Here is a 27,115-nt window from a genome sequence, read left to right on the forward strand (position 1 = left end):
CTCTCTGAGTGTTTTCTAATCAGAAGAGCAATACCACCAGCAGTCTACTCCGGTTTCGGCTGTACGGAATTCGAAGCGACCGTGTTAACCTTGGGGGACGGTCCGCCTATTGCAGCGATTACACACATCGGGGCGAATTCGTTTCTAAGGTAGTGGTTTTTGCCACGACACGGTTTACGAATTTGTTCCTTTTAATTACTGTTTATATTTTCAGTCAGTGTTAACGGTGTAGTTTTGCAGTTCATATATCCAACACTTCGAGCGTCGCTTAAAGGAGAACATCGAGGCCCGCCTCAAATACCCAGACCAACCGGAGCGGTTCGCCGACTCGGAAGTGGAGCTTCACGAGGAGCTGGAGAAGCTAAAGATTCTTGCCGGAGCCCCCGATTTATACCCTGAGCTGCTCAATCTCAACGCTATCCCTTCCATTCTCAACCTCTTGTCCCACGACAACACAGACATCGCCATTGATGTTGTGCATTTGTTAGATGATTTGAAGGACGAGGATGTTCTGGAGGACAACGACGAGCCCGCCAGGGTTCTGGTGGACTCTCTTATAAAGAACAATGTGTTGGAGTTGTTGGTCTAGAATCTGCAACGCTTATCGGACAAGGACCTTGATCAGATGAGTGCTATTTACAACACCCTGGCCAGCATTGAGAACATGATAGAGGTGAAGCCTGCCGTGGCTGAGTTGGTCTACGAGATGACCAAGTTGTTGAGATGGTTATTGGGGAAGATCAAAGTGAGGGAATTCGATAGTAACAAGAAGTACGCCTCGGAGATATTGGCCATATTGCTTCAAAATAGCCCTGCCAATCAGAAGAGATTAGGACAAATGAACGGGGTGGATGTGGTTCTGCAGGCTGTGGCTATGTATAAATCAAAGGATCCCAAGACATCAGATGAAGAGGAAATGCTAGAGAATTTGTTCGATTGCTTGTGTTGTTTATTGATGCCATTGGAGAACAAAGAGAGGTTTGTTAATGCCGAAGGAGTGGAGTTAATGATCATAATTATGAAGCAAAAGAAATCTGCTTATGCATCTGCCATCAGGGCACTTGATTTTTCCATGACCAAGTATCCGCCTGCTTGCGAGCGTTTTGTGGATGTTTTGGGACTGAAGACTGCCTTTGCAGCTTTCATGGGTAAGGCAAGTTATCTCTCTATGTCTTTATCTTTTGAGCACTTATCCATGTCTAATAACATTCAGTACCTAATACTATGCCATTTGCTCCCGCATTTTTTAGATTCCTATAAGTAAGAAGAACAAGAAGGAAAGGTACCAAGAGGAGTTGGAAGAGCGCATTGTGTCACTAATTGCATCATTGTTTGATAAGCTCCTTTTTATAAGCATAACATTATTACTGCTTTTTTTAAAATGGCCTTACTTTTTATTCTCGTTGTTCTTTGAATCTGGTCAAAACCTGGTTAATGGTTATTGATGGTGTGCTCGTGAGACCACTGACCATGCATAAGCATTCCTCTTCTGCAGATGATTACGAATTAATTACAATCCTTTTTAGCAACTTAATGAAACACATTTCTCAACTGCTGAACTCTATAGATCAAATAATAGTCGGTCACACTTTCATGCTTGCTGTCTTATTTCCAGGTGGAATTTTGAGAGGTTCCAGAAGGGAAAGGTTGTTAAGTAAATTTGTTGAGAATGAATGTGAGAAGATAGACCGTCTTATAGAGCTATATATAAGCTATTCGCTTATTTCACTTTCAAATAATAGTCGGTCACACTTTCATGCTTGCTGTCTTATTTCCAGGTGGAATTTTGAGAGGTTCCAGAAGGGAAAGGTTGTTAAGTAAATTTGTTGAGAATGAATGTGAGAAGATAGACCGTCTTATAGAGCTATATATAAGCTATTCGCTTATTTCACTTGTTTTATTTCTTTTAACTTAAAAAATAGAGAATTAATCTTGAATTTCTTCTACCGTTGGCACTAATATACAAAGAAAATTTTTCCTCATGTGAGGGCAGGAGATGGTGTATTTCTAGTAACCAAGAAAAGATTTCTCTTCCTATTGAAGAAAGGTCGTAGTTGTAGGGGTCTCCATGAAGGGTTGGATAAAGATTTTCTTCTATGACTAATGTCCGTATATTAGGCATTTAATTGATGTAGATATTTTAATAGAGTTAAAGCAGAGGCACAACGACTGGAGCAACTGGAACTTAATGATTTGGAGGTAATCCATGAATTTTTTTGTCTGCATTCAACTTTGAGATGACTTCCTCTACAACATGGCTTGCATTTTGCAGAGGGATGAAGAGGAAAAGTACAATAGGAAGCTTGAGTCTGGACTTTACACTCTTCAGGTCTCTCTCTCTTTCTTCTTTTTGAATGCCTGAGGAGGGGTGTTCTCCTAGATTGTCAGGCCTTTTTTATGGATGTTTGTGGTGGAATTAGATGATCATTCGTAACTGGATTGCATGTTTGATTTATCCAATGCTGCGGAGGCTATCTATCTATATATATATCATGAATTTGGCAATTAAACACGCTTAACATGCATTTTTGTAATTGTCAGGGTTATATATCTTACGCTTGTATTATACATACATTCCTTGACATAGATATGAAAGTTTTTTTGTATGCATATTGCTCCTCACTTTCTTGTTCAAATGCTGTTTTGTGTCTACATCTTCAGCAATATAATTATTCTAGCACCTAGTGTGTGATTTGTGCCCATGAAAACACTGATTAGGCTATAATTGTCAGGTCATTCATGATTAAAATCTGGAAATATAATTTCTTAGAAAGGTCCTTCTGTATTCTAAGAGTAAGCAAATACAATGTGTTCATGGTTGAAGAATCAGCATAAATACTGCATGAAAAGCTGGGTGGATGCAATGAGTTCATGTCTAGGGTTTATAATATTCATTTGAATGAAAATTCAGTTCTTCATCAGTCAACAATTATATTCTTAATCTTCAACTCTGAATTAATTATTTTTCATAATAGACATCATTTTAAACAATGTAATATATGTTGTTATTAACCAATGTGTTTATTGGTTTTGACCTTATATTGTTTTGGATTTCAGTTGATTGCTGTTATTCTGGGTCATCTTTGGTGCGCACATTAAGTTTTCTTACCTTTCTCTTGTTCGTTTCTATTTAATAGTTGCTTGGTTTGTAGTCTTTGCTCTTTTTAAACTTTGTTAAACCAAGTTTATTGAATACTATGCAGACACCCTCAAATGAAGGCAATAATTGAATTACTACTTAAGCAGCAGAAGCTTACTAAAAAAGATATCAAGGATATACTTCAGGTATTTTCCCCCTTAAAAACTATATTCAAGTTGTAAAATTTGTAGGAAAAATATTAGTTACATGTCAGCTTGTTGATAAACAAAATCGTTAAGGCTTTGCTTGGTGTGAAGAATAGAAAATTGTTAATCAAATGGTTCATAACTACTTTCTTCCTTTGCAACTTAGCAATTAGATTAACAAATTGTTAATCAAATGTTGAATTATCAGGGTTATATATCTTACGCTTGTATTATACATACATTCCTTGACATAGATATGAAAGTTTTTTTGTATGCATATTGCTCCTCACTTTCTTGTTCAAATGTTGTTTTGTGTCTACATCTTCAGCAATATAATTATTCTAGCACCTATTGTGTGATTTGTGCCCATGAAAACACTGATTAGGCTATAATTGTCAGGTCATTCATGATTAAAATATGGAAATATAATTTCTTAGAAATGTCCTTCTGTATTCTAAGAGTAAGCAAATACAATGTGTTCATGGTTGAAGAATCAGCATAAATACTGCATGAAAAGCTGGGTGGATGCAATGAGTTCATGTCTAGGGTTTATAATATTCATTTGAATGAAAATTCAGTTCTTAATCAGTCAACAATTATATTCTTAATCTTCAACTCTGAATTAATTATTTTTCATAATAGACATCATTTTAAACAATGTAATATATGTTGTTATTAACCAATGTGTTTATTGGTTTTGACCTTATATTGTTTTGGATTTCAGTTGATTGCTGTTATTCTGGGTCATCTTTGGTGCGCACATTAAGTTTTCTTACCTTTCTCTTGTTCGTTTCTATTTAATAGTTGCTTGGTTTGTAGTCTTTGCTCTTTTTAAACTTTGTTAAACCAAGTTTATTGAATACTATGCAGACACCCTCAAATGAAGGCAATAATTGAATTACTACTTAAGCAGCAGAAGCTTACTAAAAAAGATGTCAAGGATATACTTCAGGTATTTTCCCCCTTAAAAACTATATTCAAGTTGTAAAATTTGTAGGAAAAATATTAGTTACATGTCAGCTTGTTGATAAACAAAATCGTTAAGGCTTTGCTTGGTGTGAAGAATAGAAAATTGTTAATCAAATGGTTCATAACTACTTTCTTCCTTTGCAACTTAGCAATTAGATTAACAAATTGTTAATCAAATGTTGAATTATCAGGGTTATATATCTTACGCTTATATTATACATACATTCCTTGACATAGAAATGAAAGTTTTTTTGTATGCATATTGCTCCTCACTTTCTTGTTCAAATGTTGTTTTGTGTCTACATCTTCAGCAATATAATTATTCTAGCACCTAGTGTGTGATTTGTGCCCATGAAAACACTGATTAGGCTATAATTGTCAGGTCATTCATGATTAAAATCTGGAAATATAATTTCTTGGAAAGGTCCTTCTATATTCTAAGAGTAAGCAAATACAATGTGTTCATGGTTGAAGAATCAACATAAATACTGCATGAAAAGTTGGGTGGATGCAATGAGTTCATGTATAGGGTTTATAATATTCATTTGAATGAAAATTCAGTTCTTCATCAGTCAACAATTATGTTCATAATCTTCAACTCTGAATTAATTATTTTTCATAATAGACATCATTTTAAACAATGTAATATATGTTGTTATTAACCAATGTGTTTATTGGTTTTGACCTTATATTGTTTTAGATTGCAGTTGATTGCTGTTATTCTGGGTCATCTTTGGTGCTCACAGTAAGTTTTCTCACCTTTTTCTTGTTCATTTTTATTTAATAGTTGCTTGGTTTGTAGTCTTTGCTCTTTTTAAACTTTGTTAAACCAAGTTTATTGAATGCTATGCAGACACCCTCAAATGAAGGCAAGAATTGAATTACTACTTGAGCAGCAGAAGCTTACTAAAAAAGATGTCAAGGATATACTTCAGGTATTTTCCCCCTTAAAAACTATATTCAAGTTGTAAAATTTGTAGGAAAAAAATTAGTTACATGCCAGCTTGTTGATAAACAAAATCGTTAAGGCTTTGCTTGGTGTGAAGAATAGAAAATTGTTAATCAAATGGTTCATAACTACTTTCTTCCTTTGCAACTTAGCAATTAGATTAACAAATGAATTCTTGTATGACTGACTGTATATGTATTAGTGATAAGGTAATGATGTAGTGTAAGAAGTGGTTGTTGTTTGAAGTTAAAAAAATATGGTTACATGGCATCCATACTGGGTAAGAACTATTCTTTTTAGTGTTAATTTGGTTAGAAAAGATAACTATGTTTGGTCGAAAAGCTTTGGTTTTGAGCTGGGAAAAACAAACTGAAACGAATAAATGGTAACATGTTGTTCTTGGCATGGATAATGTGAACAATGAAATAGGGTTTTTTGGACCTGTGGTTGACCCTTTTAGGTTATATTAATGTGGATTTTTTAAGGATTTACAAGATGCCTACCCGCAGGGTTTATAAGATCCCTTAGGGCTGCTTTTACAAATTTGAAACATGTTTTTTTTTAGAAGTACAAAGGTCCAGGTATGAATCTACACCTAGATTTCAATGCCCTCATACCATGACCCTTGACGCTTCATGCGAGGTTAGACATTCCTTCATACCATCCTAAAGAGAGCAAAACAGCTGTACAATGTAGAAACAACTTGGAGCGATAAAAGTCACATCACAAATGCAGTTAAAATTTGAAATCCCACCTAAAAATACTTGGTTGTAGGATTCATGATCCATTCCATGTCAACTCTGGGAAAATATATTTGTTATGATGAGAGAGAAATTAGAAAACATGGGTAGAAAGAGGGAGAAAATAGAGGGAAAATCAAGAATGAAAAATAGTTAAGAGGAAAGATTAGGGAGAAACTGCAGAGAGAGGAAGTTACCATTTCTAATGACTTTTTGTCATCATTATTCAAGTTGAATTGAAGATAAAACAAGTATTTAAATTATCTATAACCTTCTTCCTTCATGATCTAGTATATTGAGGCTTTTTATCTTTTCTATAAGGTTGTGCTTGGTATGAAGGATTGAAAGGAGTGAGGAAGAAAAATTTGCTAATCTAATGGTTAAGCTACAAAGAAGTAAAATGGTTATGAATTTTAACCATTTGATTAATGGATTTTCCATCTTCAGTCATCCTTCATAGTTACTAAGCAAAGCTGAAGGTGGCCATAGATCATTCCAACAATCATGATCTATCCATCGTGAACAAGTTTTCCATAACCTTTTGTGAGTATATATAAAAAACAATGATCCTTTCAGGTCCAAATTAGAGTTTTTCTTCAGTTTTTCCCAATTTTAAACCGATGACTTCATTGTTACCCCTTAGAGTTTTTGGTTGTACTTTTTTCGTTCATGACAATGTTCCTTTCAAGTCCAAATTAGATCTTCGAGCATTTCGGGGTGTGTTTCTGGGTTATTCATCGACTCAAAAGGGCTTTCGGTGTTATTATCCTCGTACAAAGAAATTCTTTATTACTATGGACGTTACTTTCTTTGAAAAAACACATTTTTTACCTTAAAACTGCTATTCAGGGAGAGTCATATAATGAATATCAGTTTATTGACTCACAACAATTGTCACTTGATTTGCAGCCAACTCTTTTTGATCAACCAGCACCGTCAAACTAGTTAAACCAGTCGAATAAGCCTACAAAATCGCTACAGCCAGACCAAACAACACTACCGAACCCAGAAAACGTAACCTTGCCAAACCATTCCACCGAAACACATTTACCTTGGTATGATCAACATTTCACTTCGCCTCAAATACCTCAATCCGAGTTGCAGATTTCCAAGAGACGACAAAAACCAATTTCTAAATCAATCCCTGAACCTAATCCCGAGTCTCCCACAGAGCATGGACACTGTCATGAACCGAAACCGAACGAGAATCCTTTGGAGAATGAAGAAGGTAATCAGAGTTCTTCCACTGAATTAAATGCTTTAATTGATGACAATGACTTGCCGATTGCTCAAAGGAAAAGAGTAAGAAAATGCAGAAATTATCCAATTGAAATATTTTTTGCATATGGAAAGTTAACGCCTTGTGTTAAGAGCTTTACAGCAAGTATAGATAGCATTATTGTTCCAGATACGGTGGAAGAAGCATTGAAAGATCCCAAGTGGAAAAAGGCAGTAGAAGAGGAATTAAAAGCACTGGAAAACAACAATACTTGGATTATAGTTGATCTTCCGAAAGATAAAAATTCACTCGGCTGCAAAAGGGTATTCACGGTAAAATACAAAGTTGATGGTAGCATTGAAAGATATAAGGCGAGATTAGTGGCGAAAGGATTCACTCAATCTTTTGGAGTTGATTATCATGACACGTTTGCTCCGGTAGCAAAACTAAACACTGTGAGAGTGTTACTGTCATTAGCAGTTAATGAGAATTGGGTGCTTCATCAGTTAGACATCAAAAATGCATTTCTAAACGGAAACTTGGAGGAGGAAGTATATATGTGAATTCCACCGGGTGTGAAGACTAATACAGGATAAGTATGTAGATTACTAAAGTCCTTGTATAGACTTAAGCAATCTCCAAGAGCCTGGTTTGACAGATTTACAAAGGTGATTATTTAGGATGGTTACAAGCAATGTCAATCAGATCACACTTTATTTGTTAAAACAATCTTCAAACAAAAAAAATGCAATTTTGATTGTCTATGTGGATGATATCATTCTAACAGGTGATGATTGTATAGAGATAGAAAGATTGAAAAAGCTACTGGCGAAGGAGTTTGAAACCAAAGACTTGGGAACTTTACGGTATTTTTTAGGCATGGAGGTTGCAATGTCAAAAGAAGGAATAACGATCAACCAAAGGAAATATATCCTTGATCTACTATCAAAAATTGGAATGAAGGGATGTAAGCCGGCTGAAACACTCATGGAAGCAAATCTGAAGCTAAGGAGATAAAAATTGGGAAGTCCTGTGAACAAAGAATAGTATCAAAGGCTAGTAGGTAAACTAATTTATTTATCACTTACTAGACCTGATATTGTGTTCCCTGTCAGTATAGTGAGTGAATATATAAAATGATCCAAGAGGAAGAACATTTAGAGGTTGTGAATAGAATTCTAAGATACTTGAAAATGACACCAAGACATGGATTAATTTTTAGAAAGAGTGATGATAGAACAATAAGAATTTTTTCGGATTCAAGCTGGGCAGGTGAATTAACAGATAGAAGATCTACAACTTGTTATTGTTCATTTGTTTTGGGAAATTTGATTACTTTGAGAAGCAAAAAATAGGCGGTGGTGTCTCGAAGTAGTGCAGAAGCAGAATTTAGAGCAATGGCACTTGGAATTTGCGAAGGAATTTGGCTTCAAAGAATGTTAACTGAGCTGGGGTTATGTGCCAACAAATGGTTTGAACTTCAAAGTGACAGTAAATCTGCAATAAGTATTTCAAAGAATCTAGTTCATCATGACCGAATGAAGTGTGGAGATTGGCATACATTTCATCTCTGAAAAGGTGAATGGTGGAATGGTGAAGCTCAATTATGTTTCAACGAAGAATCAGTTAGCATATATTCTCACCAAAACACTTCCAAGAATTACCTTTGATGAGATTATATCCAAGTTGGATCTTTTCAACATTTACTCCCCAACTTAAGGGGGAGTGTAGGTTATGCAATAGATAAATTAGTATTTTAATATAACACTAACTCTTAGAAAGTTAGATAGATAAGGATAACTACTAAGTAGTTTACTTCTAATAGAAAACTTACTCCTAACTTTTCCTATAAAAAGATGCATTTTCACCATTCACAATATATAATAAAAAGAGTTCCTTTTCTTCTCCACTATGTTGTTTACTCTTTATCAACAATATCATTCTCCTCTTTTTTGCAATTTTTGTTGCAAAGTCACTCCTTGGGAGTATGGGATTCCTTTTTCCTTTTTCCCCTTTCTGCATGATCTTTTTAGCTGTACTGTGACCTCTTGATTGGCAGTTTGAGCTTCAGCTCATGTTTAGGTTTTCATGCTTTATGGGCTTGCAGGCTTGGTTATTTCTTTATAGCTGCAGATGGTCCATTAGTTATTTGTTTTCTAGTTTCTGCTTTTTGATTGCAAACGAGTTTATCACACAAGAATTATAAGATGCATTAACATTCTTTGCAATCTCAAGCTATAACTTTTCTTAATGTTCATCTGTCAATCGAAAGGGAAAAATATACATATTTTAGGTTGATAACTTAATGACAGAAGTGGAGATGGATCATGTATTGGGTTTATCACTGTGTCATTGGCAAAGTCTGATCGTATCACCAACGAATAAGCTTGAGAATCACTACAAAGAACTAGAGAACTGTTTAGTAAACATGATTTGATTTTATTTTGGTTCTTATATTCCATATGTAAAGAGACACGCTAGTCTCTTTACTGGCTTTTCTTTCGATTATAAAGTTATGAGAAAGACGTTGTAGATGCCGATGACTGATAGATTGATATGAGTAGTATCTTGTATTTGATTTTGTAATATCCCAAAATTCGGGTTAGTGCCTAAAATGAGAATTTTTGGAATTTGAGGATCAATTTAAGGAAATTGATAAGTTCAAGAATTTAAATTGGACTATTTCAGTATTGGATTAAATCATAATTATGGAATTAGTAAAGGTATTATGGTAATTAGTTTAAAAAGATATTTTCTTTCCCTTATTAAGAGTAGACACGTGGGATGTGAAGAGTTATCTAGAACTCTTCTTTTCCTTTTTCATTTCTTCTTCCCGTGGGTTCAAGCTCAAACCTCAAAGGTCAGTTTTAATTTTTATGATTAATTCTTGAATGTTTAAGTTTGGGTTTATTCCTTGAGTGTTATATAAGCTTAAGGAAAGCTTATATAAGCTTAAAACACCAAAAGGAGAGAATTAGAAAGGATATTTGATTAAGGGTTGAGAAATGAACTTTTATTATGGAAAGGTTTTTGAAGTTCTAAAGATGGATTTGACTTGTCAAATGGTTAATTAAGAAGTTAGAGGGGATAGAATTGAATTAAGAACACATGTAAAAATTAGATGCAATTCTTTGATTCAAGAACTATGGTGAATTATGTGAGATGATGAAGTGTTATAGTGTTATAAGAAGGTTTATACATGTATAGGTAAGTTTTAAGGCATAAGGAGGGGTTAATAAGTAAAATTTGAGGTCAAAGTAAGAATTTTCGGGCTCAAAATATATTTATGGGTTGTGTGCATCGATGCATCTTCAATGTGCATCGATGCACTCTTAAGTAAATAAACATCGAGTACATTTGGTGCATCGATGCATGAGGAGTGCATCGATGCATCCCCTTAAAATGGAAACATCGAATGTAAATTGTGTATCGATGCATGGCAGTGCATCGATGCACCTGTTAAAGAATGCATCGATGCACTGTAGAATACACCGATGCACTTTAATGGGAAATGAAATAAATTGTCATTCAGTCTATGAAATGATAGATTAAAGTATATTAATTGGATACTGATAGTATATATATATATATATATGATTGTGTAGACATCGATCGAAAACAAAGTTCGAATAGGTCGACAGAGTAAGATACGCAACGGAAATAAGAGTTTAAGAGGATTCATTGAGACCAGGTGAGTACATGATCATAAGTGTATGTTATGTTAAGGAATTAAAACTTGCTATGAGTCTAATTCTGATATTATATGATATAAATATTAAAGCATAACATGTAGTGATATGGTGTTAGATGTATCGTATATGAGAAAATGCATATGTCTAATTGTTGAATGCATCTATATGTGTGAACTATGTAAATGCATGTATTTATGATAATAGGTCATGTGATCATGAGATATTGATAATAAGTCATAAGATTACATGCATAGGTAATATGAGTTAAAAGATAATAGATAACATGTTATATACATATGAGAAAAAGGTATATGTGAACTATATGAAATGAAATAAAGAACTATGTGATGTGACCATGTGTGAAAAAGGAAGAATAATGTGAATTTCATGGGAAAATGCTACTTGAAAGTAAACTATGTGACTATGTGATCATATGAAATGTGATAAAGAGCTATGTGAAAGAACTATATGATGTGAATATGAAAATGTGTAATAACGTAAAAAATAATGCCCATGTCATGTGTTATGAGAGTTATAGGTATAGTTGGCATGCCAAGAGACGAGGGTCTACGCGGTCCTTCTAGACATAGTGGTCCTTCGGGACATATGTGTTATATGTGGTCCTTTGGGACAACTACATGGTCCTTCGGGACAAATTCTATTCGCCCCTAGTGGGATTTATACGAGCTGTGGTGACAACATTGTGCACAACCTCTATGTACTCACATACCTTAAGTTCTCAGTAGTGTGTATGGGCTTTAAAAAGAAACCATAATTTGATAAAATGATATGCGTGTTTCTCGTGAAATGGTACATGTGATAGGCGATATGTATAAGTGATAAGTTAGGATCATATGATAATAATGGTAACAAGTGTATATGGGTAATGGTGATATGGTTATGTATGATATGATCATAGTAATTATTCATGTATTGTTGTGTTTGAAGACATATTATATGTTTATGTTTAATATATGCTCATATGATGGAATAAAATCAATGACAAGGAAATAAATAAGGATAAACCAGTAAGTGATTGGTTTAATAGGTATATAAGTATAATATGTGTTACATGGGATGTTCATGCATTTGTTAGTTTACTTTATGTATTTACATGTCTCACTAAGTCTGACTTAGCGTGTAAGTGTTTTACACGTAGGTGTGGATATGTCAGAAGATCAAGCTTCAGATCCGTAGAGCAGCATATCTCTGCACAAAGTTCAGATCAGAAATATTTTGTAAAGTATGTTTTGTTATTTAATTCGGTATGTTGGCATGTAATTAAGTCATTAAATATGTACGCTCTAATGGAGTCAGTTAAGGTTTTAAACATGTTTATGTAAAAAAATTACTCTATAAAATAGAAGTTTTTAATTTTCTATGGTTTCTTTTATAAAAGTATGTGCATTGACTAGTCAATGTGCACCTCGGATTCGTATTCGGGTCGGATACGGGTTGGAGATGTTACATTTAATGGTATCAGAGCTAAGGTTTAGCCGATTCTAGGCTTAAACCGAAGTCAAGAGTATTTTGAAAAGGTGTACATGTCAACAAAAAGTGAAAGTTTCTGATTTGATAGAGTTATGAGTATGTTGTCTTCTAATAAAGTTATATGGTTATGTATTAGATGTCTGATCATGAAAGTTCTCGAAGTGAAAGAAGAAGTAATAGACTTGAGGGTAGTAGGAATTCACCTACCCTGGTCAAGTCAGGCAATGTTCATATTGTGGAAATAATCACACATGGGTATGTAGAGTAATCTCCGGAGCTTGTTTTAGATGTGGGGATGTTGGACATTTTATTCGAGATTGTCCACTTATGACTGAAGAGATAGTACAGAGAGAAAGATCTATAGCGGTATCTCAAAGAAATAGAGGTAGAGGTCGTAGAAGAAATTGATCGGAGTCATTCACTCAACATGATATGCAACCAACTGCACAAGTTTATAATTTAAGGATTGATGAAGATTTCGATGATCCAGAGATGTTGGCAGGTAAATTTCGATATCGTGGAAAAATAGTTTGATGTTAATAGATTTGGGAATCAATATAGTATTTAGTAAGTGGTAATTAGAGAGATAATTGTAAGATTTGAATTGAATCAATAAGTAATTATTTTTAAGAGTTGTTGAGTATTATAACGGATTGCTTTATCTTGAGGTAAAGTGAAAATTTGAGGATGAATTTTCCTTAAAGGAGGGGAGATTTGTAACATCCCAAAATTCGGGTTAGTGCCTAAAATGAGAATTTTTGGAATTTGAGGATCAATTTAAGGAAATTGATAAGTTGAAGAATTTAAATAGGACTATTTTAGTATTGGATTAAATTATAATTATGGAATTAGTAAAGGGCATTATGGTAATTAGTTTAAAAAGATATTTTCTTTCCCTTATTAAGAGTAGACACATGGGATGTGAGAGTTATCTAGAACTCTTCTTTTCCTTTTTCATTTCTTCTTCTAGTGGGTTCAAGCTCAAACCTCCAAGGTGAGTTTTAATTTTAATGATTAATTCTTAAATGTTTAAGTTGGGGTTTATTCCTTGAGTGTTATATAAGCTTAAGGAAAGCTTATATAAGCTTAAAACACCGAAAGGAGAGAATTAGAAAGGATATTTGATTAAGGGTTGAGAAATGAACTTTTGTTATGGAAAGGTTTTTGAAGTTGTAATGATGGATTTGACTTGTCAAAGGGTTAAGTAAGAAGTTAGAGGGGATAGAATTGAATTAAGAACACATGTAAAAATTAGATGCAATTCTTTGATTCAAGAACTATGGTGAATTATGTGAGATGATGAAGTGTTATAGTTTTATAAGAAGGTTTATACATGTATAGATAAATTTTAAGGCATAAGGAGGGGTTAATAAGTATAATTTGAGGTCAAAGTAAGAATTTTTGGGCTAAAATGTATTTTTGGGTTGGGTGCATCGATGCATCTTCAATGTGCATCGATGCACTCTCAAGTAAATAAACATCGAGTACATTTGGTGCATCGATGTATGAGGAGTGCATCGATGCATCCCCTTAAAATGGAAACATCGAATGTAAATTGTGCATCGATGCATGGTAGTGCATCGATGCATGGTAGTGCATCGATGCACCTGTTAAAGAATGCATCAATGCACTATAGAATGCACCGATGCACTTTAATGGGAAACAAAATAAATTGTCATTCAGTCTATGAAACGATAGATTAAAATATATTAATTGGATACTGATAGTATATATATATATATATATATATATATATATATATGATTGTGTAGACATCGATCGAAAGAAAAGTTCGAATAGGTCGACAGAGTAAGATACGTAACGGAAATAAGAGTTTAAGAGGGTTTATTGAGACCAGGTGAGTACATGATCATAAGTGTATGTTATGTTAAGGAATTAAGACTTGCGATGAGTCTAATTCCGATATTATGATATAAGTATTAAAGCATAACATGTAGTGATATGGTGTTAGATGTATCGTATATGAGAAAATGCATATGTCTAATTGTTGAATGCATCTATATGTGTGAACTATGTAAATGCATGTATTTATGATAATAGGTCATGTGATCATGAGATATTGATAATAAGTCATAAGATTACATGCATAGGTAATATGAGTTAAAAGATAATAGATAACATGTTATATACATATGAGAAAAAGGTATATGTGAACTATATGAAATGGAATAAAGAATTATGTGATATGACCAAGTGTTAAAAGGATGAATAATGTGAATTTCATGAGAAAATGCTACGTGAAAGTAAACTACGTGACTATGTGATCATATGAAATGTGATAAAGAGCTATGTGAAAGAACTATGTGATGTGAATATATAAATATGTAATGAGGTAAAAAATAATGCCCATGTCATGTGTTATGAGAGTTATAGGTATAGCTGGAATGCCAAGAGTCGAGGGTCTACGCGGTTCATTCGGGACATAGTGGTCCTTCGGGACATATGTCTTATATGTGGTCCTTCGGGACATCTACGTGGTCATTCAAGAAATATTCTATGCGCCCCTAGTGGGATTTATACGAGCTGTGGTGACAACATTGTGCACAATCTCTATATACTCACATACCTTAAGTTCTCAGTAGTGTGTATGGGCTTTGAAAAGAAACCATAATTTGATATAATGATATGTTTGTTTCTCGTGAAATGGTGCATGTGATAGGCGATATATATAAGTGATAAGTTAGGATCATATGATAATAATGGTAACAAGTGTATATGGGTAATAGTGATATGAGATGTGATATGGTTATGTATGATATGATCATAGTAATTATTCATGTATTGTTATGTTTGAAGACATATTATATATTTATATTTAATATATGATCATATGATGGAATAAAATCAATGACAAGGAAATAAATAAGGATAAACCAGTAAGTGATGGGTTTAATAGGTATATAAGTATAATATGTGTTACATGGGATGTTCATGCATTTGTTAGTTTACTTTATGTATTTACATGTCTCACTAAGTCTATGACTTAGCGTGTGAGTGTTTTACACGTAAGTGTGGATAAGTCAGAAGATCAAGTTTCGGATCCGTAGAGCAGCATATCTCTGCACAAAGTTCAGATCAGAAATATTTTGTAAAGTATGTTTTGTTATTTAATTCGGTATGTTGGCATGTAATTAAGTCATTAAATATGTACGCTCTGATGGAGTCAGTTAAGGTTTTAAACATGTTTATGTAAAAAAATTACTCTATAAAATAGAAGTTTTAAATTTTCTATGGTTTCTTTTATAAAAGTATGTGCTTTGACTAGTCAATGTGACACCTCGGATTCGTATTTGGGTCGGATACGGGTTGGGGATGTTACATTTAATGGTATCAGAGCTAAGGTTTAGCCGATTCTAGGATTAAACCGAAGTCAAGAGTATTTTAAAAAGGTGTACATGCCAACAAAAAGTGAAAGTTTCTGATCTGATAGAGTTATGAGTATGATGTCTTCTAATAAAGTTATATGGTTATGTATTAGATGTCTGATCGTGAAAGTTCTTGAAGTGAAAGAAGAAGTAATAGACCTGAGGGTAATAGCAATTCACCTGCCCTGGCCAAGCATGGTAAAGAGCGAACACCTCCAGTAGTACCAGTGAGAGATCAAGGAATATTTTTCGGGACGTTAAATATTGTTTTGTCACATTTTCAACCCTTTGTGCCCTCAGCTCCTCGATTGAATATAGCTAAAGAATTGAAAGGTTTAGGAGCACCTTAGTTTAAGGGTTAAGCTGAGGAAGATCTGATTACTGCGGATCTTTGGTTGAACGATGTTAAGATTATGTTGGATGGGCTCCACTGTTCTGATGTGGAGAAATTAGATGGAATAGTTTCTTTGTTAAGGGGACAAGCTAGAATATGGTAGACCAATGTCACCATGAGATTAAGAAGTGATCAAGTGACCTTGTTATTCTTCTTGGAAGAATTTAATCGTAATTATATTGGTGACCAATATATTAGACAGATGAAGCAAGAATTTTTGAATTTGAAGTAAGAGAATTATACTGTGTATGAATACGAATGTGAGTTTAATAAATTAAGTCGTTTTGCTGCTGACCTTATTCCGACTGAGAATGATGTATGTGACTGGTTTGTGGAGGGTTTGCACCTTAGGCTAAGAGAGTTTTTGATAGCCTTGAATTTTTCATCGTTTCAAGAAGTTGTTAATCGAGCTAAAGCTCTAGAGAGAGCTCAGAATGAAAGATTTAAAGAACAGAGAGTTCAGAAGTTTAAAAGGATGGGTGCTTCGTCGAGATCCTCTCCATCCAAGAAAAATAGGGAATGGGATTTTCCAACTCATGATATGTTGGAATCAGATGTTTTTATTGATAGAATATCAAATCTCAGTCAAGTCAGGCAATGTTCATATTGTGGAAATAATCACACATAGGTATGTAGAGTAATCTCCGGAGCTTGTTTTAGATGTGGGGATGTTGGACATTTTATTCGAGATTGTCCACTTATGACTGAAGAGACAGTACAGAGAGAAAGAAGTGATCAATAATTAATTAGAGAGATAATTGTAAGATTTGAATTGAATCAATAAGTAATTATTTTTAAGAGTTGTTTAGTATTATAACGGATTGCTTTATCTTGAGGTAAAGTGAAAATTTGAGGATGAATTTTCCTTAAAGGAGGGGAGATTTGTAACATCCCAAAATTCGGGTTAGTGCCTAAAATGAGAATTTTTGGAATTTGAGGATCAATTTAAGGAAATTGATAAGTTGAAGAATTTAAATAGGACTATTTTAGTATTGGATTAAATTATAATTATGGAATTAGTAAAGGGCATTATGGTAATTAGTTTAAAAATATATTTTCTTTCCCTTATTAAGAGTAGACACATGGGATGTGAAGAGTTATCTAGAACTCTTCTTTTCCTTTTTCATTTCTTCTTCTAGTGGGTTCAAGCTCAAACCTCCAAGGTGAGTTTTAATTTTAATGATTAATTCTTAAATGTTTAAGTTGGGGTTTATTCCTTGAGTGTTATATAAGCTTAAGGAAAGCTTATATAAGCTTAAAACACCGAAAGGAGAGAATTAGAAAGGATATTTAATTAAGGGTTGAGAAATGAACTTTTGTTATGGAAAGGTTTTTGAAGTTGTAATGATGGATTTGACTTGTCAAAGGGTTAAGTAAGAAGTTAGAGGGGATAGAATTGAATTAAGAACACATGTAAAAATTAGATGCAATTCTTTGATTCAAGAACTATGGTGAATTATGTGAGATGATGAAGTGTTATAGTGTTATAAGAAGGTTTATACATGTATAGATAAATTTTAAGGCATAAGGAGGGGTTAATAAGTATAATTTGAGGTCAAAGTAAGAATTTTTGGGCTAAAAATGTATTTTTGGGTTGGGTGCATCGATGCATCTTCAATGTGCATCGATGCACTCTCAAGTAAATAAACATCGAGTACATTTGGTGCATCGATGTATGAGGAGTGCATCGATGCATCCCCTTAAAATGGAAACATCGAATGTAAATTGTGCATCGATGCATGGTAGTGCATCGATGCACCTGTTAAAGAATGCATCAATGCACTATAGAATGCACCGATGCACTTTAATGGGAAACAAAATAAATTGTCATTCAGTCTATGAAACGATAGATTAAAATATATTAATTGGATACTGATAGTATATATATATATATATATATATATGATTGTGTAGACATCGATCGAAAGAAAAGTTCGAATAGGTCGACAGAGTAAGATACGTAACGGAAATAAGAGTTTAAGAGGGTTTATTGAGACCAGGTGAGTACATGATCATAAGTGTATGTTATGTTAAGGAATTAAGACTTGCGATGAGTCTAATTCCGATATTATATGATATAAGTATTAAAGCATAACATGTAGTGATATGGTGTTAGATGTATCGTATATGAGAAAATGCATATGTCTAATTGTTGAATGCATCTATATGTGTGAACTATGTAAATGCATGTATTTATGATAATAGGTCATGTGATCATGAGATATTGATAATAAGTCATAAGATTACATGCATAGGTAATATGAGTTAAAAGATAATAGATAACATGTTATATACATATGAGAAAAAGGTATATGTGAACTATATGAAATGGAATAAAGAACTATGTGATATGACCAAGTGTGAAAAGGATGAATAATGTGAATTTCATGAGAAAATGCTACGTGAAAGTAAACTACGTGACTATGTGATCATTTGAAATGTGATAAAGAGCTATGTGAAAGAACTATGTGATGTGAATATATAAATATGTAATGAGGTAAAAAATAATGCCCATGTCATGTGTTATGAGAGTTATAGGTATAGCTGGAATGCCAAGAGTCGAGGGTCTACGCGGTTCATTCGGGACATAGTGGTCCTTCGGGACATATGTCTTATATGTGGTCCTTCGGGACATCTACGTGGTCATTCAAGAAATATTCTACGCGCCCCTAGTGGGATTTATACGAGCTGTGGTGACAACATTGTGCACAATCTCTATATACTCACATACCTTAAGTTCTCAGTAGTGTGTATGGGCTTTGAAAAGAAACCATAATTTGATATAATGATATGTGTGTTTCTCGTGAAATGGTGCATGTGATAGGCGATATATATAAGTGATAAGTTAGGATCATATGATAATAATGGTAACAAGTGTATATGGGTAATAGTGATATGAGATGTGATATGGTTATGTATGATATGATCATAGTAATTATTCATGTATTGTTATGTTTGAAGACATATTATATATTTATGTTTAATATATGATCATATGATGGAATAAAATCAATGACAAGGAAATAAATAAGGATAAACCAGTAAGTGATGGGTTTAATAGGTATATAAGTATAATATGTGTTACATGGGATGTTCATGGATTTGTTAGTTTACTTTATGTATTTACATGTCTCACTAAGTCTATGACTTAGCGTGTGAGTGTTTTACACGTAAGTGTGGATAAGTCAGAAGATCAAGTTTCGGATCCGTAGAGCAGCATATCTCTGCACAAAGTTCAGATCAGAAATATTTTGTAAAGTATGTTTTGTTATTTAATTCGGTATGTTGGCATGTAATTAAGTCATTAAATATGTACGCTCTGATGGAGTCAGTTAAGGTTTTAAACATGTTTATGTAAAAAATTACTCTATAAAATAGAAGTTTTAAATTTTCTATGGTTTCTTTTATAAAAGTATGTGCTTTGACTAGTCAATGTGACACCTCGGATTCGTATTTGGGTCGGATACGGGTTGGGGATGTTACATTTAATGGTATCAGAGCTAAGGTTTAGCCGATTCTAGGATTAAACCGAAGTCAAGAGTATTTTAAAAAGGTGTACATGCCAACAAAAAGTGAAAGTTTCTGATCTGATAGAGTTATGAGTATGATGTCTTCTAATAAAGTTATATGGTTATGTATTAGATGTCTGATCGTGAAAGTTCTTGAAGTGAAAGAAGAAGTAATAGACCTGAGGGTAATAGCAATTCACCTGCCCTGGCCAAGCATGGTAAAGAGCGAACACCTCCAGTAGTACCAGTGAGAGATCAAGGAATATTTTTCGGGACGTTAAATATTGTTTTGTCACATTTTCAACCCTTTGTGCCCTCAGCTCCTCGATTGAATATAGCTAAAGAATTGAAAGGTTTAGGAGCACCTTAGTTTAAGGGTTAAGCTGAGGAAGATCTGATTACTGCGGATCTTTGGTTGAACGATGTTAAGATTATGTTGGATGGGCTCCACTGTTCTGATGTGGAGAAATTAGATGGAATAGTTTCTTTGTTAAGGGGACAAGCTAGAATATGGTAGCCCAATGTCACCATGAGATTAAGAAGTGATCAAGTGACCTTGTTATTCTTCTTGGAAGAATTTAATCGTAATTATATTGGTGACCAATATATTAGACAGATGAAGCAAGAATTTCTGAATTTGAAGTAAGAGAATTATACTGTGTATGAATACGAATGTGAGTTTAATAAATTAAGTCGTTTTGCTGCTGACCTTATTCCGACTGAGAAGGATGTATGTGACTGGTTTGTGGAGGGTTTGCACCTTAGGCTAAGAGAGTTGTTGATAGCCTTGAATTTTTCATCGTTTCAAGAAGTGGTTAATCGAGCTAAAGCTCTAGAGAGAGCTCAGAATGAAAGATTTAAAGAACAGAGAGTTCAGAAGTTTAAAAGGATGGGTGCTTCGTCGAGATCCTCTCCATCCAAGAAAAATAGGGAATGGGATTTTCCAACTCATGATATGTTGGAATCAGATGTTTTTATTGATAGAATATCAAATCTCAGTCAAGTCAGGCAATGTTCATATTGTGGAAATAATCACACATGGGATGTTGGACATTTTATTCGAGATTATCCACTTATGACTGAAGAGACAGTACAGAGAGAAAGATCTATAGCGGTATCTCAAAGAAATAGAGGTATTAAAGCAAAGTACGAATAGGTCGACAGAGTAAGATACGTAATGGAAATAAGAGTTTAAGAGGGTTCATTGAGACCAGGTGTGTACATGATCATAAGTGTATGTTATGTTAAGGAATTAAGACTTGAGATGAGTCTAATTCCGATATTATATGATATAAGTATTAAAGCATAAACATGTAGTGATATGGTGTTAGATGTATCGTATATGAGAAAATGCATATGTCTAATTGTTGAGTGCATCTATATGTGTGAACTATGTAAATGCATGTATTTATGATAATAGGTCATGTGATCATGATATATTGATAATCAGTCATAAGATTACATGCATAGGTAATATGAGTTAAAAGATAATAGATAACATGTTATATACGTATGAGAAAAAGGTATATGTGAACTATATGAAATGGAATAAAGAACTATATGATGTGACCATGTGTGAAAAGGATGAATAATGTGAATTTCATGGGAAAATGCTACGTGAAAGTAAACTGCGTGACTATGTGATCATATGAAATGTGATAAAGAGCTATGTGATGTGAATATGTAAATGTGTAATGAGGTAAAAGATAATGCCCATGTCATGTGTTATGAGAGTTATAGGTATAGTTAGCATGCCAAGAGTTGAGGGTCTACGCGGTCCTTCGGGACATAGTGGTCCATCGGGACATATGTCTTATATGTGGTCCTTCGGGACATTTACGTGGTCTTTCGGGACAAATTCTACGCTCCCCTAGTGGGATTTATACGAGCTGTGGTGACAGCATTGTGCACAACCTCTATGTACTCATATACCTTAAGTTCTCTATAATGTGCATGGGCTTTGAAAAGAAACCATAATTTGATATAATGATATGTGTGTTTCTCGTGAAATGGTACATGTGATAGGCAATATGTATAAGTGATAAGTTAGGATCATATGATAATAATGGTAACAAGTGTATATGGGTAATAGTGATATGGTTATGTATGATATGATCATTGTAATTATTCATGTATTGTTGTGTTTGAAGACATATTATACGTTTATGTTCAATATATGCTCATATGATGAAATTGAATCAATGAAAAGGAAATAATTAAGGATAAACCGGTAAGTGTTGGGTTTAATAGGTATATAAGTATAATATGTGTTACATGGGATGTTCATGCATTTGTTAGTTTACTTTATGTATTTACATGTCTCACTAAGTCTATGACTTAGCGTGTAAGTGTTTTACACGTAGGTGTGGATAAGTCAGAAGATCAAGCTTCAGATCCGTAGAGCAGCATATCTCCGCACAAAGTTCAGATCAGAAATATTTTGTAAAGTATGTTTTGTTATGTAATTCGGTATGTTGACATGTAATTAAGTCATTGAATATGTACGCTCTAATGGAGTCAGTTAAGGTTTTAAACATGTTTATATAAAATAATTACCCTATAAAATAGAAGTTTTAAATTTTCTATGGTTTCTTTTATAAAAGTATGTGCTTTGACTAGTCAATCTGACACCTCGGATATGTATTCGGGTCGGATACGGGTTGGGGATGTTACAAATTTGCTCTTTCTTTGGCTTCTAATTTTACATAGGAATATCATGACAATATCGGTGATCTAGATGGAGCCGAAGAGAAGGAAAAAGCACAAGCAAGGATCCAGAAGATCATTTAATCCTTCTGATTTTGTTCCATCTTTATAAGGATGTCATGTGAGTACCATTGTGATTTTTTTGAGCTAAAATTAGAGGTAACTATTGATTAAGATTTCTCCTGTGACAGCATCAGACTGATTGTAGTCATCAGAAATGTTGTGGTGAACTTTCTGATTGTGACAGACGATGATCCTTTCAGGTCCAAATTAGAGTTTTTCTTCAGTTTTTTCTCAATTTTAAACCGATGACTTCATTGTTACCCCTTAGAGTTTTTGGTTGTACTGTGTTCGTTCATAACAATGTTCCTTTCAGGTCCAAATTAGATCCTTGAGCATTTCGGTGTGTGTTTCTGGGTTATTCATCGACTCAAAAGGGCTTTCGGTGTTATTATCCTCGTACAAAGAAATTCTTTATTACTATGGACGTTACTTTCTTTGAAAAAACACATTTTTTCCTTAAAACTGCTATTCATGGGGAGTTATATAATGAATATCAGTTTATTGACTCACAAAAATTGTCACTTGATTTGCAGCCAACTCTTTTTGATCAACTAGCACCGTCAAACCAGTTAAACCAGTCAAATAAGCCTACAAAATAGCTACAGCCAGACCAAACAACACTACCGAACCCAGAAAACGTATCCTTTCCAAACCATTCTACCGAAACACATTTACCTCGGCATGATCAACATATCACTTCGCCTCAAATACCTCAATCCGAGTTGTAGATTTACAAGAGACGACAAAAACCAATTTCTAAATCAAGCCCTAAACCTAATCCCGAGTCTCCCACACAGCATAGACACTGTCATGAACCAGAACCGAACGAGAATCTTTTGTAGAATGAAGAAGGTAATCAGAGTTCTTCCACTGAATTAAATGCTTTAATTGATGATAATGACTTGTCGATTGCTCAAAGGAAAGGAGTAAGAAAATGCCGAAATTATCCAATTGAGAGATTTGTTGCATATGGAAAGCTAACGCCTTGTTTTAAGAACTTTACAGCAAGTGTGGATAGCATTACTGTTCCAGATACGGTGGAAGAAGCATTGAAAGATCCCAAGTGGAAAAAGGCAGTAGAAGAGGAATTAAAAGCACTGGAAAACAACAATACTTGGATTATAGTTGATATTTCGAAAGATAAAAAACCAGTCGGCTGCAAATGGATATTCACGGTAAAATAAAAAGCTGATGGTAGCATTGAAAGATATAAGGCGAGATTAGTGGCGAAAGGATTCACTCAATCTTTTGGAGTTGATTATCATGAAACGTTTTCTCCGGTAGTAAAACTAAACACTGTGAGAGTGTTACTATCATTAGCAGTTAATGAGAATTGGGTGCTTCATCAGTTGGACATCAAAAACGCATTTCTAAACAGAAACTTGGAGGAGGAAGTATATATGCGAATTTCACCGGGTGTGAAGAGTAATACAGGAAATGCATGTAGATTACTAAAGTCCTTGTATGGACTTAAGCAATCTCCAAAAGACTGGTTTGACAGATTTACAAAGGTGATTATTCATGATGGTTACAAGCAATGTCGATCAGATCACACTTTATTTGTCAAAACATCTTCAAACAACAAAAAGGCAATTTTGATTGTCTATGTGGATGATATCATTCTAACAGGTGATGATTGTATGGAGATAGAAAGATTGAAAAAGCTACTGGCGAAGGAGTTCGAAACCAAAGACTTGGGAACTTTACGGTATTTTTTAGGCATGGAGGTTGCAAGGTCAAAAGAAGGAATGGTGACCAACCAAAGGAAATATATCCTTGATCTACTATCAGAAACTGGAATGAAGGGATGTAAGCCGGCTGAAACACCCATGGAAGCAAATATGAAGCTAGGGAGAGAAGAATTAGGAAGTCCTGTGAATAAAGAACAGTATCAAAGGCTAGTAGGTAAACTAATTTATTTATCACTTACTAGACCTTATATTGCGTTCCCTGTCAGTATAGTGAGTGAATATATGAATGATCCAAGAGAAGAACATTTAGAGGCTGTGAATAGAATTCTAAGATACTTGAAAATGACACCAGGACATGGATTAATTTTTAGAAAGAGTGATGATAGAACAGTAAGAATTTTTTTGGATTCAAGCTGAGCAGGTGAATTAACGGATAGAAGATCTACAACTGGTTATTGTTCATTTGTTTGGGGAAATCTGGTTACTTGGAGAAGCAAAAAACAGGCGGTGGTGTCTCAAAGTAGTGCAGAAACAGAATTTAAAGCAATGACACTTGGAATTTGTGAAGGAATTTGGCTTCAAAGAATGTTAACTGAGCTAGGGTTATGTGCCAACAAATGGTTTGAACTTCAAAGGGATAGTAAATCTGCAATAAGTATTGCAAAGAATCCAGTTCATCATGACCGAATGAAGCATGTGGAGATTGACAGACATTAATGGTGGAACGATGAAGCTCAATTATGTTTCAACGAAGAATCAATTAGCAGATATTCTCACCAAAGCACTTCTAAGAATTACCTTTGAAGAGATTATATCCAAGTTGGGTCTTTTCAACATTTACTCCCCAACTTAAGGGGGAGTGTAGGTTATGCAATAGATAAGTTAGTATTTTAATATAACAATAACTCTTAGAAAGTTAGATAGATAAGGATAACTACTAAGTAGTTTACTTCTAATAGAAAACTTACTCCTAACTTTTCCTATAAAAAGATATATTTTCACCATTCACAATATATAATAAAAAGAGTTCATTTTCTTCTCCACTATGTTGTTTACTCTTTATCAACAATATCATTCTGCTCTGTTTTTCAATTTTTGTTGCAAAGTCACTCCTTGGGAGCATGGAATTCCTTTTTCATTTTTTCCCCTTTCTGCATGATCTTTTCAGCTGTACTGGTAGTTTGAGCTCCAGCTCATGTTTAGGTTTTCATGCTTTGTGGGCTTGCAGGCTTGGTTATTTCTTTATAGTTGCAGATGGTCCATTAGTTATTTGTTTTCTAGTTTCTTCTTTCTTGATTGCGAACGAGTTTATCACACAAGAATTATAAGAGGCATCAACATTCTTTGCAATCTCAAGCTGTAACTTTTCTTAATGTTCATCTGTCAATCGAAAGGGAAAAAATATACATATTTCAGGTTGATAACTTAATGACAGAAGTGGAGATGGATCATGTATTGGCTTATTACTGTGTCATTGGCAAAGTCTGAACGTATCACCAACGAATAAGCTTGAGAATCACTGCAAAGAACTAGAGAACTGTTTAGTAAACATGGTTTGATTTTATTTTGGTTCTTATATTCCATATGAAAAGAGACACGCTAGTCTCTATACTGGCTTTTCTTTCGATTATAAAGTTATGAGAAAGACGTTGTAGATGCCGATGGCTGACAGTTTGATATGAGTAGTATCTTATGTTTGATTTGCTCTTTCTTTGGCTTCTAATTTTACATAGGAATATCATGACAATATCGGTGACCTAGATGGAGCCGAAGAGAAGGAACAAGCACAAGCACGGATCCAGAAGATCATTTCATCCTTCTGATTTTGTTCCATCTTTATAAGGATGTCATGTGAGTACCATTGTGATTTTTTTGAGCTAAAATTAGAGGTAACTATTAATTAAGATTTCTCCTGGGACAGCATCAGACTGATTGTAGTCATCAGAAATGTTGTGGTGAACTTTCTGATTGTGGCAGACGATGTAAGCTTGTTATTGCAAAATTGAGTTGCAAAACCTAAAGGAGGCCGAGGAAAAAACAACCTTAAAATTGAAAACCAACTTGAGCTTTTAATGAAATTGAATCATGTTGGCTGTTTTATTTGTGCCGGACAACCCCTCTTTTCCTCGTCAAAATAAAAGTAATAATACATTGTTTTTATCAATTTGGGATGATTATAAGGTAATATATATTCATAAATTTTTTAACTAAATTGATAAAAAGCATACTTCTTGCGGATATATTTACTCGTGCATGAAATTTTTGTAGAGAATGATATTTTTATCGATATTGCTCCATGACTAATTTTTGTTCATATTTATAAATAACATTTAGAATCCAGATCGGTCAAGGACCAAATTAAAATAAATGAAATAGTGGTAGGTAAAAATCAGAAGAATCAAAATTCTAAAGGAATCAAAATTTGAATATAACATAAAGTTTTAAGGTGTACAGATACTCTAATATTGGGGTATATAAACCAAGCTAAAAACTTCGATGCCAACCCTTTCTTATAATTAACCAATAAAAAAAAACTATTTTTTCATTCTCTCCCAAAATTCTTGCAATCCAGTATTTCATTACGGAAAAATCAGATTTTTTATCCTTCTCGTAAATTATCATTATTAAATCTGCTGTGAAACGTTTTAAATTGAGGATCCAAGCTTTTTCTTCAAATCTTCGTTACCAAAAACTCTAATCAATGGGTAAGCACCATTTTTTTCAAAAAAATTTCGAGCTTTTGAATAAGTCTTTGACTTTTTTTTAACAATGACACCAAGATTTCATTGGTAGAAAAAGCAAAGTAAGGAATTAGAATTATAATGCACCCTAGCATAGAGACAAAAATAAGGACTAAAGTTACCAAAAAAAACTCGTACAAAAAAATAATAAACTCAAAAATACGGAATCTTCCCTTGAGAATGACAACCAACATCAAAAGAACCTAATAATCTTCATAAAAGCTCATTGTTTCTGTCAAACAATACGTTTTACGAAGTTATAAATGATTGATGAGCGAAC

The 27,115-nt window shown here is 33.9% G+C and overlaps 1 pseudogene; it reads left to right on the plus strand.

Moving 5' to 3' along the window:
• The window catches only part of LOC120114199, a 55,259-nt pseudogene that overhangs the window by 12,121 nt on the left and 16,023 nt on the right, over nucleotides 1-27,115 (plus strand).

Source organism: Hibiscus syriacus, unplaced genomic scaffold, assembly GCF_006381635.1.
Source record: "Hibiscus syriacus cultivar Baekdansim isolate YM2019G1 unplaced genomic scaffold, ASM638163v2 tig00110221_pilon, whole genome shotgun sequence".
Classification (NCBI taxonomy): Eukaryota; Viridiplantae; Streptophyta; class Magnoliopsida; order Malvales; family Malvaceae; genus Hibiscus; species Hibiscus syriacus.